We start from the raw sequence: 19,283 nt of genomic DNA, 5'->3' as shown, positions 1-19,283 counted from the left end.
CCAACCACTTGTGGAAGGATTGCACGATCATGAAGTCATTTAAAAATTCAAATGCATTTGATGGGGGTCACGGCCCAGGTGGCGGCTCAGGTGGAGGCGGCTTTCAGGGCCCGGGCGCCGGTTCAAGCGGAGGAGGTTTTCACGGTCAGGGTTATCCTGGTCACCAAGGAGGATATAATCAGCAACACGGCCAAGGGAATCAGCAGCAACAACAATCTGGCTATCAGAGCAACCCAAAGCAGTTGAGTAGCAGACAGTATCATGTTTTTACTACCATTTTATGTAAGAGGGACCAGAAGCTCCACAAGAGGGCCGTCAATGCCGTTGAGCCGGCAATCCCATGTTATTTACGTTGGCCGGAGCAGCCTATTGTGTGGAGCAGAGAGATCACCCGCCCTGGGTTGATAATCCGGGTCACTTGGCTTTGGTAGTGGCACCTCAGGTTGGTGGGTACAAGTTTACTAAGGTACTCATGGATGGAGGCAGCAGCATCAACATCCTTTACTATGAGACGTTCCGACGGATGGGATTGACGGATAAAAATCTTAAACAATCCAACACTGTTTTTCATGGTGTGGTACCTGGTAACTCGGCATACCCAGTTGGTAAGATCGAGCTGGAAGTAGCCTTTGGGGATTAGTATGACTCCAGAGCAGAAAAATTAACCTTTGAAGTGGTTAAAATCAAAAGCCCATATCATGCTCTGTTTGGGAGGCCGGCTTATGCCAAGTTCATGGCTCGGTCATGTTATGTATATTTGTAGCTCAAGATGCCGGGTCACAAGGGCACCATTATAATCCATGGGAGCCGGAAGATAGCCTTGGAGTGTGAAGAGGGGGATGCTGCCTATGCTGAATCTGTTTGTGCAACAAAGGAGTTAAAATTCTACAAGGATCATGTTGACCCGGCGGACATGACGTCATTAAAGAAACCAACAACAGAGCATGAGCCGGAGTTAAAATTCAAATCAGCTGATGACACTAAGATGGTTGACTTTGTGCCTGGCGATTCATCCAAACAGTTCATCATCAGTGCAAACTTGGATCCAAAATAGGAAAGCGCGCTCATCGAGTTCATCCGTGAGAACTGGGACATCTTTGCATGGAAACCTTCAGACATGCTGGGTGTCCCGAGGGAACTCGCTGAGCACACTCTTAATATCAATCCAAAGTTCAAACCTGTCAGACAGTTTCTTCGCCGGTTCAATGAAGAAAGGCGCAAGGCCATTGGAGAAGAGGTGGCCCGGCTCTTGGCGGCCGGGTTCATTGTGGAGGTCTTCCACCCAGAATGGTTAGCTAACCCGGTGCTCGTGCTCAAAAAGAATGGCACCTGGCGTATGTGTGTGGATTACACAGATTTAAACAAAGCCTGTCCGGCTGATCCTTTTGCTCTTCCCCGTATTGATCAGATCATTGATGCTACGGCGGGTTGTGCACGGTTGAGTTTCTTAGATGCTTATTCCGGGTATCATCAGATTAAGATGGCAGTCAAGGATCAAGAGAAGACAACGTTTATAACTCCTTTTGGAGCTTTCTGCTATGTGTCTATGCCTTTTGGGCTTAAGAGTTCCCAGGCGACTTACCAGCGGTGTGTGCAGAACTATCTTCACAATCAAATTGGGCGCAATGTTCATGCCTATGTGGATGATATAGTGGTGAAATCCAGGGAAGAGGAAAACTTGGTCACAGACCTGAAAGAGACTTTTGATAATCTTCAAGTTTACAAGATGATGCTTAACCCGGCCAAGTGTGTTTTTGGAGTGCCAGCCGGCAAGCTCTTGGGTTTTCTGGTGTATAACCGAGGTATTGAAGCTAACCCGGAGAAAATCAAGGCAATTACGTCTCTAGCCAAACCAACCTACGTCAATGATGTTCAACGACTGGCGGGTCGCGTGGCTGCTTTGAGCCGGTTCATAAGCCGGTTAGGGGAAAAGGCTATGCCTCTGTATTAGTTGCTGAAGAAAATAGATGTTTTTGTCTGGAGCGATGCTGCGAACGCTGCTTTTGAGGATCTGAAGGCACAACTGGCTGAGCCGCCAGTCTTAGCCGCTCCAATTGAGAAAGAGCCGCTATTGTTATACGTGGCTGCCAACTCACGGGCTGTTAGTGTGGCTATGGTGGTAGAGCGCAAGGAGGCTGGCAAAGAGCATCCGGTTCAGCGGTCGGTTTATTATGTCAGTGAGGTGCTAATTGAATCTAAGCAACGATATCCACATTGGAAAAAGTTTGTTTATGGGGTGTTCATGGCAATTCGGAAGCTTAATCATTATTTTCAGGGACATCCAATCACTGTGGTTAGCTCTGCTCCTTTGGGAGACATTATTCAAAACAGAGAAGCCACGGGGCGAGTTGCCAAGTGGGAAATTGAGCTTGGGTTTCATGGGCTGAAGTATGTTCCACGCAATGCAATTAAGTCTCAAGCCCTGGTTGACTTTATCAATGACTGGACAAAGATGCAGATGCCAGAAGAGAATTCGGACAACACATATTGCTCTATTCATTTTTATGGATCCAGGCAATTGGATGGCTCGGGGGCTGGAGTTGTATTAACTTCCCCATGAGGTGATAAATTTTGTTATGTGTTACGATTGATGTTTCCATGCACTAACAACGCAGCAGAGTATGAAGCATTGCTCCATGGTCTTCGAGTGACAAAGGAGATGAGCTTGAGCCGGGTCAGATGTCTTGGTGACTCAGATCTAGTGGCTCAGCAAGTATCTGGCAAGTGGGATTCCAAAGACCCTCTCATGGCGGCTTATCGCCGAGAGGTCGATGCTGTTGTAGGATATTTTAAAGGTTATCAGGTGGAACACATTGACCGTCGAAAGAACGAAGCAGCTGATGCTTTAAGCCGGCCGGGGTCTCAGTGTAAGCCGGTACCACCCAACACCTTTTTAGATGTTTTGCATAACCCCTCTGTCAAGTTGCCCACATAAGAAGATTTAGCTGTTCCTGACCCGGAGGCGCAGTTGGTGGCGGCTCTTCATGTCATCCCAGATTGGACGGTGCCGTTCTTGGCTTACATGACCCGGGGAGAGTTGCCAGCGGATGAGACCCTGGCTCGGTAGATAACCCGACGGTCTAAGTCCATGACGATTTCGGATGGAGAGTTATTTCATCGCAGTGTTTCCGGAGCATTTCAACGGTGTGTTTCCCCTGAAGAAGGTCAAGAAATCCTTCGTGAGATCCATGAAGGAGATTGTGGTCATCACGCCGGGTCAAAATCTTTAGTGGCCAAGGCGTTTCGTCACGGTTTTTACTGGTTGACGGCTCACGCTGATGCGGAAGATCTGGTCAGTAGATGTGATGGATGTCAAAAATTTGCACAACGAGCGCATGTGCCGGCTCAAGAACTCTGGATGATTCCAATCACTTGGCCATTTGCGGTCTAGGGGCTTGACATGGTGGGACCTTTCAAAAGGTCTAAGGATAAAAAGACACATCTCTTGGTGGCTGTTGATAAATTCACCAAATGGGTTGAGGCAGAGCCTGTGAGTAAGTGTGATGCAGCCAGATCGGTTCAGTTCGTGAAAAAAGTAATCTTCCATTTCGGTTTTCCACACAGTATTATCACAGACAATGGCACTAATCTGTCCCAAGGGGCTATGGAAGAATTTTGTTAGCGAGAGCACATCCGGCTTGATGTCTCTTCTGTAGATCATCCTCAATCCAATGGTCAAGCTGAGAGAGCCAATCAGGAAATTCTGAAAGGGCTAAAACCCGGGCTTATGGTTCCTTTACAGCGAACGCCGGGTTGTTGGGTAGAGGAACTGCCTTCAGTGTTATGGAGTATCAATACTACACCCAATAGGTCTACGGGTTACACACCCTTCTTCATGATTTATGGAGCAGAAGCACTGTTGCCTAGTGACATCCGTCATGACTCGCCCCATGTGGCGGCTTATGTTGAAGCTAACAATGAAAAAGCCAGTCAGGATGCGCTTGACTTGTTGAATGAAGAAAGAGACTTAGCAGCAGCGCGGTCAGCAATTTATCAACAGGACCTGCATCATTATCACAGCCGCCGGGTTAAGTCCAGTACTTTTCAGGAAGGCGACTTGGTGCTCCGGCTCATCCAAGATCTTTCAGATGCACACAAGTTATCCCCACCTTGGGAAGGACCCTTTGTGGTCAGTAAAAATTTAAACAATGGGTCCTACTACCTCATTGACGTTCGAGAGCATGCAGACTCACGTAAGTCGGAAGAGGAGACCCGCCGGCCATGGAACATTGCTCAACTTCGGCCATATTACACCTGAGCCACCGGCTCTCAAAATGTACATACGTTCACGTTGTATATACTATGATAAGCAATAAAATAAGACCATCAGTCTCCTTTCTTTTCACAGACTATACATCTTTATTATTTCTTACACATGACTATTAAGGAGCTGATCATATTTGAATCAAGTTTAACCTTTTTGGTCCAGCTCATGATCGTATCCGAATCTAGCTGCAAATCTCATGGTCACTTGGGGGCTTCCTGTTCAAACATAGGTCGTATTCGAACCAAAGAGAACATAGCTGTCGTAACCCTCTTGATCGGCTCAAGGACAAACTCACTTGGGGGCTTCTTGATCGTATCCGAATCATAGCTTAACCCCTTTTGAGTCCGACTTGGATCGTATTTGAATCAGGGTCGTTAAAAACCTCTCAAGGTCATTTGGGGGCTTCTTGTTCAAACATAGGTCGTATTCGAACCAAAGAGAACATAGCTGTCGGTACCCTCTTGATCGGCGCAATGCCAAAGCCACTGGGGGCTATATGGTCGTATTCGAACCTTAGCTTAACCCCTTTGGTCCGGTTTACTGATCGTATTTGGATCAAGAACCCCCAACCTTTTCAAAACAGAGTTAAAATTATGTTCTTTATCTGTTGCTTGCTTTTGAGTTTTTGTTGTTTTCAATATTACAAATAAGATAGCCTGGTTTTCTTCGCCAGCTCAATTATTGGACAACACAGCCGCCCGGGTTATTCAAGCCGGTGGTGCAAGCATCCAAAGGTAGGAGCTACTAAGATATGATGATTATTGAGTGTTCAAGGAATATTAACTTTTCATACATATTGAATTATCAATTCATCACCTGGGTTATTTAAACCGGCGATCTAGGGATCAACAAGGATAAGGTATGGTTTTTACCTATACGCGCTTACCTGCTATGTTAACTCAAGAGTTAGTATTAAACCTTACGCTTTATTTACATTTGTCTCTGTTTTTCTTATTGAGGTAAATTTATGGGTTGTACATTAGGTGTTTAAGCCTAGTTGGTTCTAAACCGCCTTGCCAGTCTTTTCCTTATATTCACAGGAACGAAGTTCAACCATTGCAGAGACAAACATTAAATAATGCATACATTGACATCTGAAACACAGATTCACATAAGAAGTATTTTATGCACGACGGTATAAGCAAACATGCAGTGTTTTAACTAAAGTTATTACAAGGCTTTATAAGCCTAGGAAGATGATCATCGTCCCTCCCTCGCCGGTTCACCACCTTCTGTTTGCTGGAAATTGGATTTTGACCAATCAAAGCCGTTCATGGCGACAAATTCGGCTTCGTCGTCAATCAGGCCGACCGGGTCAATTTCCGGAGCAAAGGTATCTTCTCTCATAGGTGGGATCATGTGTGCTACTTTGTATGAAGGAGTGGCCATCTTCTTATTTTCATTGTCAAAACCCGGCTGGTACTTGTCAACATTGGTGTCTTATCCAAGACTAGTCGCCTGAGGCCAGACTTCGTGTACACACGCTATGAAATCATCCTGATCAAACTGAGACCCGTCCTCCTTCAAATTAGGGTAACCTCTTGCCACGTCCGTCGGGTCTAGGTCTGGCAGCCAAGCCTTGGAGCGGCTTAGGGCAGTCAAAGCTCCGACTCGCACGCAGGAGCATTTTACTTCTTGGAATCTCGCCGGAAGGATGGATAGCTTCTTCACGACATCGCTAAGCCGATTCGGTCCTTGATTTGCAGGAGAGATAGCGGCCAGAGCCCGTTGTGCACCAATGTACAATTGTTCAACTAAGGTGTATACGGCCTTCAGTTTAATCAACGGGTCTTGGCTCAGATTTTTACTTCGCGGACCTGCATATATTTAACAGAGTAAGTTGGCGCATCATATTCCGGTTTGACAAAAAATTATACGAAAGGTCAATTCAGGCAGCTTATCGAAGATATAAGTGACCATCTGAGACACCCGGCCCTTCAAATTGTTCAGCTCTATTGAAATTTCTTTCAGAGCCGTTTCGGCTGTCTCAGCTCGTTGGGTCAGGAGTGTTTTCTCATTTTCCCAAGCCTTCTCCTTGGTAGAAAAGCTGGTCTTCAACTTTTCTGTTGCAGAAAGGCTCATTTGCAGTTTGGAAGTGGAAGATTTGATTTCAGACTCTTGACTTGCTAGCCGGGTCTTTGCGTCAGATAATTGATAATTCAATTCAGACAATGCATTCTGTGAAATGTTCAGATAAGTCAAGACTTGGTTTCAAATTCCAGTATTTAAATTCAAGATTCAAGTCCCAAGTACTTTACAAATAAACCACTTGACACTTGGGGGCTAATATATGCCAAATCAAATTTTTATGATTCTGCCAACGTATTTGAAGTCCCAAGTCCTTTACAAAGTAAGAGCACTTGGCACTTGGGGGCTAATGTACCCAGTTCAGCAAGTTTATCAAGGTTAAACCGGAGTATTAAGTACTTTGCAGATGGTTTTTCATTCTAAAGTACCGATTCATTACTGATCAAAACAAACCGGTCCTTGGGGACTATGAATGAAGTTTTGTTCAATCGATATCAGGCAAAGATTCAGAGGTAGAAGTCTCGGCCTATGTTTTAAGTCTACAGGTTATTCCGTTCCTCTCATAATCTGAAGACTTGGGGGCTGAAGGAATATTGGTAAACCGGAAGCAACATACCTCATACTTCAATTGAAGCTGCTTGACCATCTCGATCTCAGATTCACGACTGGAATGTACATGATTGAGATAGCCGGATAAGATATCACTGGCATTGAGGCGGTCATAGTTGGCAACATCCAAGCGCACCTTCTGCCTCTCCAATGCTTCTTGCTTTGTTGTGCACCAAGCTAACACCGTTGGATTCCCCGGCTCAACAAAGCGGCTCCTAGTAATTTGAACATCTTGAACACGTGGAGATGGCGGGTCGGTTGAGCTTGATGGTCCGGCCATAGAAGGATTTATAGTGGCTTTGTCAAGGGACGGCTCCGGAGGATTTGCTTCATTAATAATAGGCGGATCTTCTGGGGCAACAGTTAATGGAGAAGGCGGCCTAGCCGGTTCAGATGCTAGTACTGGTGGCTCGTCTGCTGGTTTTGCTGCCTTTGCCTTCTTGGATTTAGCCTGACCGCTAAGGAAAAATATTGTAAGATAGTCAGCATCTAGGTAACAATTGATCAAACCCGGAAGAAAAGAGGATTTCTGATTACCCAGGAGCAGTCTTGAAAGCTGGAAATTGTGTTTGTGATGAGTCGCCTGAAGAATGAGACACCTCCTGAAAAGGTAAGAGAAAGGAGTTAAAAGAAATACAAGGAGCAGGATCCATTAAAACAAGTTAAAGACAGTAATAAGTAAACCTCATTCGGATGTTTCTGAGGGGTCTGTCGAAGGACGACAACCGGCTCATCTTCAATCTCAACTTCACGACGGCTTTCATGCTGCTGCTTTTTCAAATGAAAGTTGGGATCGAAGTGAGCTAAGGGGTTAGAAAACCTTACTTTACAGATCACTCGTCGAACTTTGTGTCTTGGTAAGGGCTCTGAGTCGGAGTAAATGATAGTTACCTCTGCTTCCTCGGCTTGACTAGCCCCAGTGTCGTCCTGGTAAGGATCAGTGTCAATAACATTGTTAAAAATTTGGCCAAGGGAATCAAGGGCTACCTCCGAGTCAGACGAGTCATCAAGTTTCATCAAATCTTCAACGGTGGTTTTCTTTTTCTTCTTTGTTCTCCGGGTCGATTTCTTGGCGTTCATGGCGGCAAGTTTCGCCTTCTTGGCAGCTTCGTGATCGTATTTCACTTTCTGAAAGTCAGAGTTGGCCTACAAAGACAAGAGGAAGGATCAGTGATAAACAATACGGCCGGACAAAATACAAAGGAAAAAAATTAGAATGCCCTTACTTCTGGTACCGGGTTAAATTTACAGAAGGGATTTAACCCAACAACACTGCAATCTCCGTACTTCGCATTCACTAGAATATTTGACATTGCGACACCATCTTCTTCGGTTAGTTGAACCGGGGTATGACGGAGAGAATCATCCGGGTCTCCACCATATTCATACATCAACTTTGAACGACGACTTAATGGAATAATCCGCCATGAGATCCAGCAGCGGGTCAGATCGACTCTGGTTAAACCGTTCCCAACAAACCATTGATTCTTCTGATAGATGGAATCAGTTTCTTGCGTTCAGCAACGGTAAGTTTATCTGGCAGGGCGAACTTGGTGTCAAGACGATTGGGGCGGTAACCCGGCAGTGGCTTCTCATTGGCGGGTGAGACATCCTGACAGTAAAACCAAGTTTGGTTCTAGTCCTTTGGGTGACTTGGTAAAACTATGAGAGGGAAAACTGCACCCTGCCGGTGCTGAATTGAGATGCCTCCAAGTTCTAAGCTAAGGCCATTCGTGCACTCGTTTTGCCGGTTCAGATAGAAGTACTCTCTAAATAGTTCCACAGTGGGCTCTTGCTGAAGATATACCTCACAGAGCACTTGGAAGTTACAAATATTGGATATGGAATTGGGCCCAATATCCTAAGGATGGAGTTTGAAAAAGTGAAGAACTTCTCTGAAAGTTTTTGAGCCGGGCGGTGAGAAGCCCCGGTTCATGTGATCAGTAAAGACGACCACTTCACCGTCTTTTGGATTGGGTCGTTCTTCCTCCGGGTCAGGAGCACGATAAGACATGATGTTTCTTGAAGGCAGAAATCCAATGAGGAAGAACTCTTTCAGACGCTCCTCAGTTATGGTTGAAGGTACCCAATTGCAGATGGTGGGTGTCTTTGACAGCATGATGTACAAGGGACTGGAAAAGGAAAAACAAAGTGCCGGTTCAATTAACAGTTAAAGGTTGAAGTTGTAAAACAAGTAATGGCAGCTTAACTAAGGGCTAATGGCATATAAGGAAAAGAGAGCCGGAGTGATAAGCCGCCATGACTACAGACTTTCTCAGAAAGCAGATCCTGCTAAGTGTTTGCATAAACAAGTTTCACTAAAAGGTTATTATTATTTTGGATCAAATGGCTGTCCCAAAAATAAAAAAAATCCCAAACCTAAAAAGGTCTTGTGCAGACGAGTTCCTCAGCTAACAAAGCGTTTATATAGGGAAAAGGGATCTACTGCTATCAAAAGAAGGCAAAACAGCTACCGCAGCAATTCTGTAATATCTGATGATCAGAAAGAGGCATCGAGGATAAAATCTATTGATAATCTGTAAAGAGCGGCGATGCACACCGACGAACACCGATGAACTCGAGAAGCTGTAATGCGGATCTGAGACAGAAAGGGAAAGGGACTCACAGATGCAGAGCTACTGCGGGGGTCCGTCGTGTTTCTCTGGATGAGTCAGGTCGATGCAGCAGCTGGAGGTGAGGAAGACGAGGAGATCTGCGGCGGTGGCAGAGCTCGAACGGTAGCGAGGCAGTGAGAGGAGGAAGACGGAGAATGGAAAAAGACCTAAGTGGTATCTATTTATAAGGGGGTGCGCGAAGAGGCGGGCGCGAAAATCAAGGAGACCCGAATAAATGATTATCCAAATAAACGGACGCCTCGATTCTCGGAAGGCATTAAAAAAATGAAAGATCCGTTGAAAGATGACGTCATGAAGGTTTTTTGTGTTTCCACAAGATGACGTCACGGCGGGTTACAGAAGTTTTCAGACAGAGGATGGATTTCATCAAAGTATTGAAGATTGACAAAGAACAAAGTTCAAAGTCAACCTGGGGCCTAATGTTGGGGATATTACTACCAGTATGACCCGCCCAGAAGGGGCTGGGTCAGCCCTAATGGCGGGTTACAGAAGAAGCCCAATAAAACATTCAAGATGATAATTTACTAAATATATAGAAGGCCCAAAGGCCTGGGGCTGGCTTAAAGCCTGATATTGTAAACCGCTCTATGTAAGGAAAGACTTGTAAACAAAGGCATGTAAGGGAAGTTACCGAGCCGGGCACGATTATGAGCCGGCCGGGACTCTGTAGGCCAACAGGCGTCAACCCGTGTATATAAGGGGACGACCCGGTGGCGGTTTAGGGCAAGAAACAACCAAGTCGATAACCAAGCTGGCGAGTTGAGCCTCTTGGAGATCGAAACCTTAGCAATACCAATTCCAACTAGACGTAGGCTTTTACCTTCATTGTAAGGGGCCGAACTAGTATAAAAACTCTCTCGTGTGTCCTTTGTCCCGATCAACCCCTTTAAGCTTCCTAGTGCGATGGCCCTACGACTAAGTCCTTGTTCTAGGACATCTGCCGTGTCAACTCCACGACAATTTGGTATTCCTTTTCCGCGAAACTCTAAAATAGGCAAAAAAACAGAAACTGGCACTAGGCCTCCGTTAATAGGTTAGTCCCAAAAATAATATAAAAGAGCATATTAAAGCCCATTAAACATCCAAAACAGATAATATAATAGCATGGAACAATAAAAAATTATAGATACATTGGAGATGTATCATTGCCTTTGCGATATACTCTTTTATTTGCTTTTATTTTCAGATCTATTAAACCAAAAACCCAAAATTACTTTCCTACACTTTATTTTATTTGTGATATATTATTTCAGTCTATCACAAATTTATCTCCGATCCACGCACCATTTCTGGCGCCGTTACCCGAAAGGGATTGACAACCCCTTTAACACGTCGGGTTGCGAGGTGTTGTTATTTGTGTGCAGGGGCTGTTTACGTTTTGTTGCTTGGTTCTCCTATTGGTTCGATAACCTTGGTTTCATATCTAAGGGAAATACCTACCGCCGCTGTGCTGCATCATCCCTCCCTCTTTGGGGAAATACCGACGTAGCTTCAAGCGACATCAGTAACTGAGCAACTCTTCCAATCCAGGAGGGGACCGTTTGGGCGCTTTCACGATCCAGGAGCATGCGCCATTGTTGGAACTCTAGAAGCAAAGATGGGTGGGAGAGTTGCATTGGCAGAAGGAAGAAACAGTCGGGGTGAAGGCAGAATTACCTCCCCCTTGGGATTATATTCACCGTGATAGGACGGGCTGCGATGGGACGTTTGAGTCCCCGATAATTAATCCACATGCTTCCCAGGCGTCGTGCGTTGTTTGGGAACACGAATCAAGGAAAGGAAGTTAAAGACACCGCTAAAACGGATCTATGGGCTCACTACAATCCTTTTTGGCGAGCATATCGAGGTGTCGGACCACAAGACTGCCAAGGGTCGTCGAGTATCCTCGGAGAGTAAAACTTATCTTATAAGGAACCAACCTCGGCGTAAACAAGCTTCGGACCTGGAGTCCTCAAATTAGGAGTCTTCATATTCGATGAAACCACATTATCCGGAGTATATCACTGCCCGGATTGACACTGGATGTAGAAGCCAATGGTGGAACATAAAAGGACCTTGGGGTTCAAGTTAAGTCCTCAGATTTAGAAGCCAATGTGGAAGATAGAACTCGCCTACGAAGCCGAAGATCAGAAGATGAAGCCGCTCCATGGAAGGGCAAGTGTCCTCAGCTTGAAGACCAGTTCAGGGGCTACTAATGGTGTCCTGGATTAGAAGGTGCACACCATTCATGGGTCGTTCGAGGACCCATCGACAAGGAAAGAATGGGCCACGCAAGTCGTGGCCCTCAGCGTATTCAAGATGGAATCTTCCGAAGACTTGGCATATGATACGTCTCTAACGTATTTATAATTTATGAAGTATTCATGCCATATTTACAACAATTTAATATGGTTTTGGTATGATGTGATTAGAACTAACCCGGACTAATGATGTTTTCAGCAGAACTACCGTGGTGTCATTTTTTGTGCAGAAATAAAGTTCTCAGAATGAGCAAAAAATTTACGGTGATTTTTTATAGACCAAAAGAGACCCCCAAAGCACTGGATCTAGGCCAAGAAGTGGACGAGGGAGCCACAAGCCTAGGGGGCGCCCCTCCGAGCTTGTGGGCCCCTCGGGCACACCCTTGACGTGAAACCAACGCCAAAAATTTGTATAAATACCAAAACCCCCCAAAAGAACTCTAGATGGGAAGTTCCACCATCGCAAGCCCCTGTATCCACGAAAACTCAATCGAGACCCTGTTCCGGCACCCTGCCGGAGATGAAAATCATCACCGGAGGCCATCTTCATCATCACGGCGGCCACCATGATGATGAGGGAGTAGTTCACCCTCGGGGATGAGGGTATGTACTAGTAGCTATGTGTTTGATCTTTCTCTCTCTCTCTCTCTCGTTCTTGATTTATGATATGTCTCCAACATATCTACTTTTTCTCACGCTTTTCCTCTTGTTTTGGACTCTAATTTGCATGATTTGAATGAAACTAACCCTAGACTGACGCTGTTTTCAGCAAAACTACCATGGTGTTGTTTTTCTGCAGAAATAAAAGTTCTCGAAATGGAACAAAACTTTGCGAGGAATTTTTATATAATATATAAGAATTTCTGGAGCCAAGACTTACCAGAGAGGGGCCCCTGGGTGGGCACAACCCACCAGGGCGCGCCCCCTCTCCTGGCGCGTCTAGGAAGGTTGTACCCACCTGGTGGCCCCGCAGACCTCAACCCTGACACTATAAATTCCTATTTTCGGAGAAAAAAGGGAGAAAGAATTATCGCGATCCACGGGACGGAGCCACCGCCAAGCCCTGTTCTTCCCCGGGAGGGTAGATCCGGAGTCTGTTTGGGGCTCCAGAGAGGGGGGGGGGTCTTCGTTCTTCGTCATCACCAACCCTTCTCCATCGCCAATTCCATGATGCTCCCCACGGGGAGTGAGTAATTCCTTCGTAGGCTCGCTGGTCAGTGAGGAGTTGGATGAGATTTATCATGTAATCGAGTTAGTTTTGTTAGGGCCTGATCCCTAGTATCCACTATGTTCTTAGATTGATGTTGCTATGACTTTGCTATGCTTAATGCTTGTCACTTTAGGCCCGAGTGCCATGATTTCAGATCTGAACCGTTTATGTTATCATCATTATATCCATGTTCTAGATCCGATCTTGCAAGTTATAGTCACCTACTACGTGTTATGATCCGGCAACCCTAGAGTGACAACAACCGGGCCCACTCCCGGTGATGACCGTAGTTTGAGGAGTTCATGTATTCACTATGTGTTAATGCTTTGTTCCGATTCTCTATTAAAAGGAGACCTTAATATCCCTTAGTTTCCAATACGGACCCCGTTGCCACGGGAGGGTAGCAAAAAATATGTCATGCAAGTTCTTTTAATAAAGCACGTATGACTATTTACGGAATACATGCCTACATTATATCGATGAATTGGAGCTAGTGCCGAATCGCCCTAGGTTATAACTTTCACATGACGAATATCATCCAACAAGTCACCGATCCAATGCCTACAAACTTTTCATTATTGTTTCTGCTAAGTTACTGCTGCTATCATCACTGTTACACTTGCTACAAAATTACTGCTATCACTGTTACTATTGCTGATGCTACTACTATGAAAACTATCAAACTACTTTGCTACTGATCACTTTGCTTCAGATAATTAGTCTCCAGGTGTGGTTGAATTGAAAACTGAGCTGCTAATACCTTCAAATATTCTTTGGCCCCCCTTGTGTCGAATGTATAAATTTGGGTTGAATACTCTACCCTCGAAAACTGTTGCAATCCCCTATACTTGTGGGTTATCAAGACCTTTTTCTGGCGCCGTTGTCGGGGAGCATAGCTATATTTGTTGAGTCACTTGGGATTATTATCATATTATCACTATGAAGAATCTGAAGGATCCAAAGACTAAGATATTTCCCTCACGGACGAGGGGAAGTAAGGAACTGCCATCCAGTTATGCTTTAGATTCACCTACGGTTATGAATAAACTTGCAACACCACCACATGCTATTAATTCTGATATGTTGCAAGTTATTGATGATGCTACTTATAATATGAATGATGCTTATGATGATGATAGTACCTTGCCTGATAATGATGATGTGCCACTTGGTGAATTTCTTGATAAATAAATTGCTAGAGTTATACAACATGATGTTGTTGAATCTGATGATGAGCTTGAAACTGAAACTCCTGAAACACCTGCTAGAACTAGCCCTCCTAGATATGAATTGCCTAAGGTACCAGAAGGTTATGTTATGAGTGAAGAAACAACTAGAGATATTTTTGCTTGCAATGATAGAGATGATCTAGAGAAATTACTACACAAGTATAAGGAAAAATCTCTGAATGCTAGAATGAAATGTGATCCTAAGTTTGCTACTTCACCTATCTTTATTGATGACAAGCATTATGAATTCTCTATCGACCCAAAGCTAATTACTCTGGTTGAATATGATCCTTTCCATGGTTATGAAACTGAAACTGTTGTGGCACATCTTACTAAGTTGAATGATATAGCCACCCTTTTTACTCATGATGAGAAAACTCGTTATTACTTTATTCTCAAATTATTTCCTTTCTAATTAAAGGGTGATGCTAAAGCTTGGTACAACAATCCTGCTCCTGGTTGTGTGCGTAGTCCCCAGGATATGATTTCCTACTTCTCTGAAAAATATTTTCCTGCTCATATGAAACAAGCTGCCTTACAGGAAATATTTAACTTTGTGCAAACAAAAGAAAAGAGTCTCCCACAAGATTGGGGGAGGCTTTGCCAGCTACTTAATGCTTTGTCTGATCATCCTCTTAAGAAAAATGAAATACTTGATATCTTCTATAATGGACTAACCGATGCTTCTAGGGACTTCCTAGATAGTTGTGTTGGTTGTGTTTTCAGGGAATGAACTGTTGGACAAGCTGAAGAATTATTGAATAACATATTGAAAAATTATGATGATTGGACTATTCCTGAAGCACCGCCTAAAACCACTCCGAAGAAGAGGGGTATGTTATATCTCAGTCCCGAAGATATGCAAGAGGCAAAGAAATCTATGAAGGAAAAATGTATTAAAGCTGAGGATGTTAAAAATTTACCTCCTATTAAAGAAATACAGGGGCTTAATACACCACCACTGCCTAAGGTGGTAGAGGTAAATTCTCTTATGAAGTTTAATGATAATGACAATCCTCACAATATGCATCCTAGTCAATGCCTTTATGAGTTTGAAAACTACATTAGATAACAAGATCACTTCAATGCAAATGTTATGAAACAATTGTAATATAATTCTGATATGATTGCTCGCTTGAGTGACTTGTTATTTAGAATATCAAATGATGTTAGAGGTGTTGGAAAACATGCTTCTATGGTTCAAACTCAATCAGGACAAGTTGCTAAATCACAAAGAGAATTTCTTGATGAAACGAATCATAATATGCATGACTTTGCTATTAGAGTTGCAACTAGAGGAGGTAAAATGACGCAGGAACCACTTTATCATGAGGGACACCCAAAAAGAATTGAACAAGATTCACAAAGAGCTAACACTAGTGCACCTAGTGATTCTAGAAACAGAAAGAAAAATAAAAATGATAGGACTTTGCACACTTCTAGAGAACCCGAAATAGAAAAACCTCCTAATAATGATAATGAAATTTCTATCTCTAATGCTGAAACTCAATCTGGTAATGAACACTCACCTAATGATAATTAAAAAGATAATGATGAGGTTCATGAAGACTCTCAACCAACCAATGATAAAGAACCAGATAATGATGTTGAGATAGAACCACATGTTGATCTTGATAACCCATAAGCTAAAAATAAAAGATATGACAAAAGAGACTTTGTTGCTAGAAAACATGGTAAAGAAAGAGAACCGTGGGTTCGAAAACCTATGTCTTTTCCACCCAAGTGAACTAAAAAGAATGATGACAAAGAATTTGAATGCTTTGCTGAAATGCTGAGGCTAGTCTTTTTGCGTACTCGCTTGACTGATATCTTGAAAATGCCTCCTTATGCAAAATATATGAAAGACATCATCACAAATAAGATAAAAATACCGGAAGCTGAAATCTCCACTATTCTTGCTAATTATACTTTTAAAGATGGAGTACCTAGAAAACTTGGAGATCCGGGAATACCAACTATACCTAGCTCTATCAAAAAGAATTATGTGAAAACTGCTTTGTGTGATTTAGGAGCTGGTGTTAGTGTTATGCCTTTCTCTTTATATAAAAGACTTGACTTGAATAAACTCACACTTACTGAAATATCTTTGCAAATGGCTGAGAAATCAACTACCATACCTATTGGTATATGTGAGGATGTGCCCTTTATTGTTGCTAATGTTACTATTTTGACTGACTTTGTTATACTTGAGATGCCCGAGGACGACAACATGTCGATTATCCTTGGTAGACCCTTCTTGAATACTGCAGGGGCTGTTATTGATTGCAATAAAAGCAAGGTCACTTTTCATATCAATGGTAATGAGCATACAGTGCACTTTCCGAAGAAACAATTCCAAGTGAATGGTATTAATGTTATTGGAAAAATCTTCAACCATCACTATTGGAAGTTTTCAAATACCTCTACCTACTGTGAAAAAGAAATATGAAATACTTATTGTTGGGTAAATGCATATCCCCATCGAGGTAACTTATTGATTTACGAAAGTTCTTCGATTTCATGCTAATCGAAAGTGGTTGTTAATAAGACCTGATCAACCTTATTAATGGATCATTTTTGAATGGTATGAAGTTGATGAATTTAGTAAGCACTACTTTCTGTCCCTACTTTTTATTCTTTGTTTTTATCAGTTAAATAAATTAAAATACCATGTTTTGTCTATTTTATGAATTTCCCGTGTAATAAAAAATTGACCCAAAAATAAAAGTTCTCAGAATGCCCTGAAAATTTAATACGATTTTTGTCTGAATATTTGAGAATTTTTGGTGCAATAAACATCAGAGGGAGGTGCACCAGGAGGGCACAACCCACCTAGGTGTGCCAACACCCCCAAGCGCGCCCTGGTGGGTTGTGGTCCCCACGCGGCCCCCTCACTTATCTCTTTAGCCCACATCATCACTTACCTCCAGAAAAAAATCCCCATTACTTTCTCTCCCGTATTCTTGAGCTCAAACTCACGGATTTCGATCTCTTTGCTCGAAGCTCCATTTCCGAAACTGCTTCAGGGGATTTTTGCTTGGTATGTGACTCCACCATTTGTCCAATTAGTTTTTGTTTTAGTGGCTTATATTTTGATTAATTAGCTACTCTTGGTGCTGCTGTAGATGTGCTTGCATGTTGAATTCTTAGTGTTCTAGGTAGTTTGAATGCTTGCTCTGGCTTATATGTATCCCTATGAGTAGTTGCTATCAATTTTGTGAAGTTTTGTTGAGAAATTTTTGTGGACTAAAAATTCAGATTTTTGTTCATAGGAAAAATTGTACGTGGACATGAATATCTTCAGGAAGTTTGGCTCTAAGAAGAACTCCAAGGGTGTTATTGGGAAGTCTTTTGACAGTGATCTCCACCTCTGAAGGTTGGCGGAGGTACGGCCGTGCGAATGGCTGCACACCCCGTTCCTGCAAGAGGCTGGAATTCTTGAGGATTTCATGCAATATATTGCTAATGCCAGCCTCACCGACTTCATCGCAGATGAGTGTGACCAGCATCACATCCTCACAAACATATTTGTTCAGAGCTTTACTTTCTTGCCTAGAAATAATCCTCCTGAAGTGAGCTTTGATATATATGCTGAAAACCATCAGATACCACTTACTGAGTTTTGTGACATATGCATGATCCCGTCTAATGGGAGCTTGGCTGAGCCTAGGCCCGCTGGGTTTGAGGATTTTTATCGCACTTTGACAGTGGGAGATGAGAGAGGGGTGTCAGCCACCACAGCTGCTAGCATACATTTTCCTGCCGCACATTATTTTGCTTTATTTGTTGCTAAGTGCTTGCTTGCTAGAAATAAAGTAGGTGCGCTCAATGCACCAGACTTTGCTATTTTACGCCGAGCACTAGAGGGCGACAACACTCATAGCTTGGGAGCTATTGTGGCTCGATGCCTCCATCTTAATAAATCCCAGGGTGAAATACATGGTGGGATTTTTTCTACTCGTTTAGCGACTCACTTCGAGGTTGAGATACGCCCTCATGATTTCCCTCTGACCAAAGTTTACCTAGATCGTGCAGCCATGGATCACCACCATTTTATCGATATCGAATCTCCTCACATCCCTATTCCGTATAACCTGGTTTTTAGTGTGAGGACTCGTGGTGTTATTCCATTGCCTGCTCCTGCTTTGTTTGATCCTGTTGCCAGGGGCGGATATAGGATCATGCCCGCGGACATCGTCGCCTACCGGAACGCTCAGGCTGCTAAGGAGGCAGCACAGGAGGAGCCTCCATAGTGGGACGAGTGGATTCCTGCTCCTCAGGATCCCTACTACCCTCTAGGCTACTGATCGACTACCAAGTTAGGCCAAAAGCCTAAGCTTGGGGGAGTACGTCTTTCCACCGGCTTTACATTCATGTTCACTCATTCCATTTGTCGGTGCTCACACTTTTTCATTGTATCATCCATGCTTTGATTTATTTTCTTGCTTTCTTCTTGTCTGTTTGAAAAACTTTAGAAAAACCAAAAAAATTAGTTGTAGCTAGTTTAGTTTCTATGCATGCTTAGTAGTAGTACTAAAGAGAAAACCCAAAAAGATTTCCTTGTTCTTCTTTTGCTTGTTGGGAGCTTTCCCGTGTAAATAGTTTTTCTTGTCTTCTGCTTTTCCCTTTTATTTTGCTTGCTAAAGAAAACTAAAAACTCCAAAAATATTTCAGTGTGTTTCTCTGAATTTCTTTTCTTTTTTTATTCGAGTTGTACCAAGGAGAAGGCCACGATGAAAATGTTGAGTGGCTCTCATATGAATGATTGTTGAACTAATAAAGAGCACATTTTACATTGTCTTCTCCTATTGAATAAAATGTTTGCAGATTCCAGCTTAGTCCATGGCACTCTTGCACTATTATTATTTTCATATCATTCGGTCGTGCAAGTGAAAGGCAATAATGACAACATTCGATGAACTGGCCGTGGCAAAGAGAAACTAGTATGGAATTGACTTGTTCTGTTTGTGTAAATATGTTTAACCTAGTGTCCATGCTTCAGCCCATTATGATTAAACATGTTCGCAATGACAATTAGATATTATAGTTTCGCATGGCCTGCAT

The sequence above is a fragment of the Triticum urartu genome, chromosome 1, assembly GCF_003073215.2.
Source record: "Triticum urartu cultivar G1812 chromosome 1, Tu2.1, whole genome shotgun sequence".
In the NCBI taxonomy this organism is placed as follows: Eukaryota; Viridiplantae; Streptophyta; class Magnoliopsida; order Poales; family Poaceae; genus Triticum; species Triticum urartu.
This window is presented reverse-complemented; position numbering follows the sequence as displayed.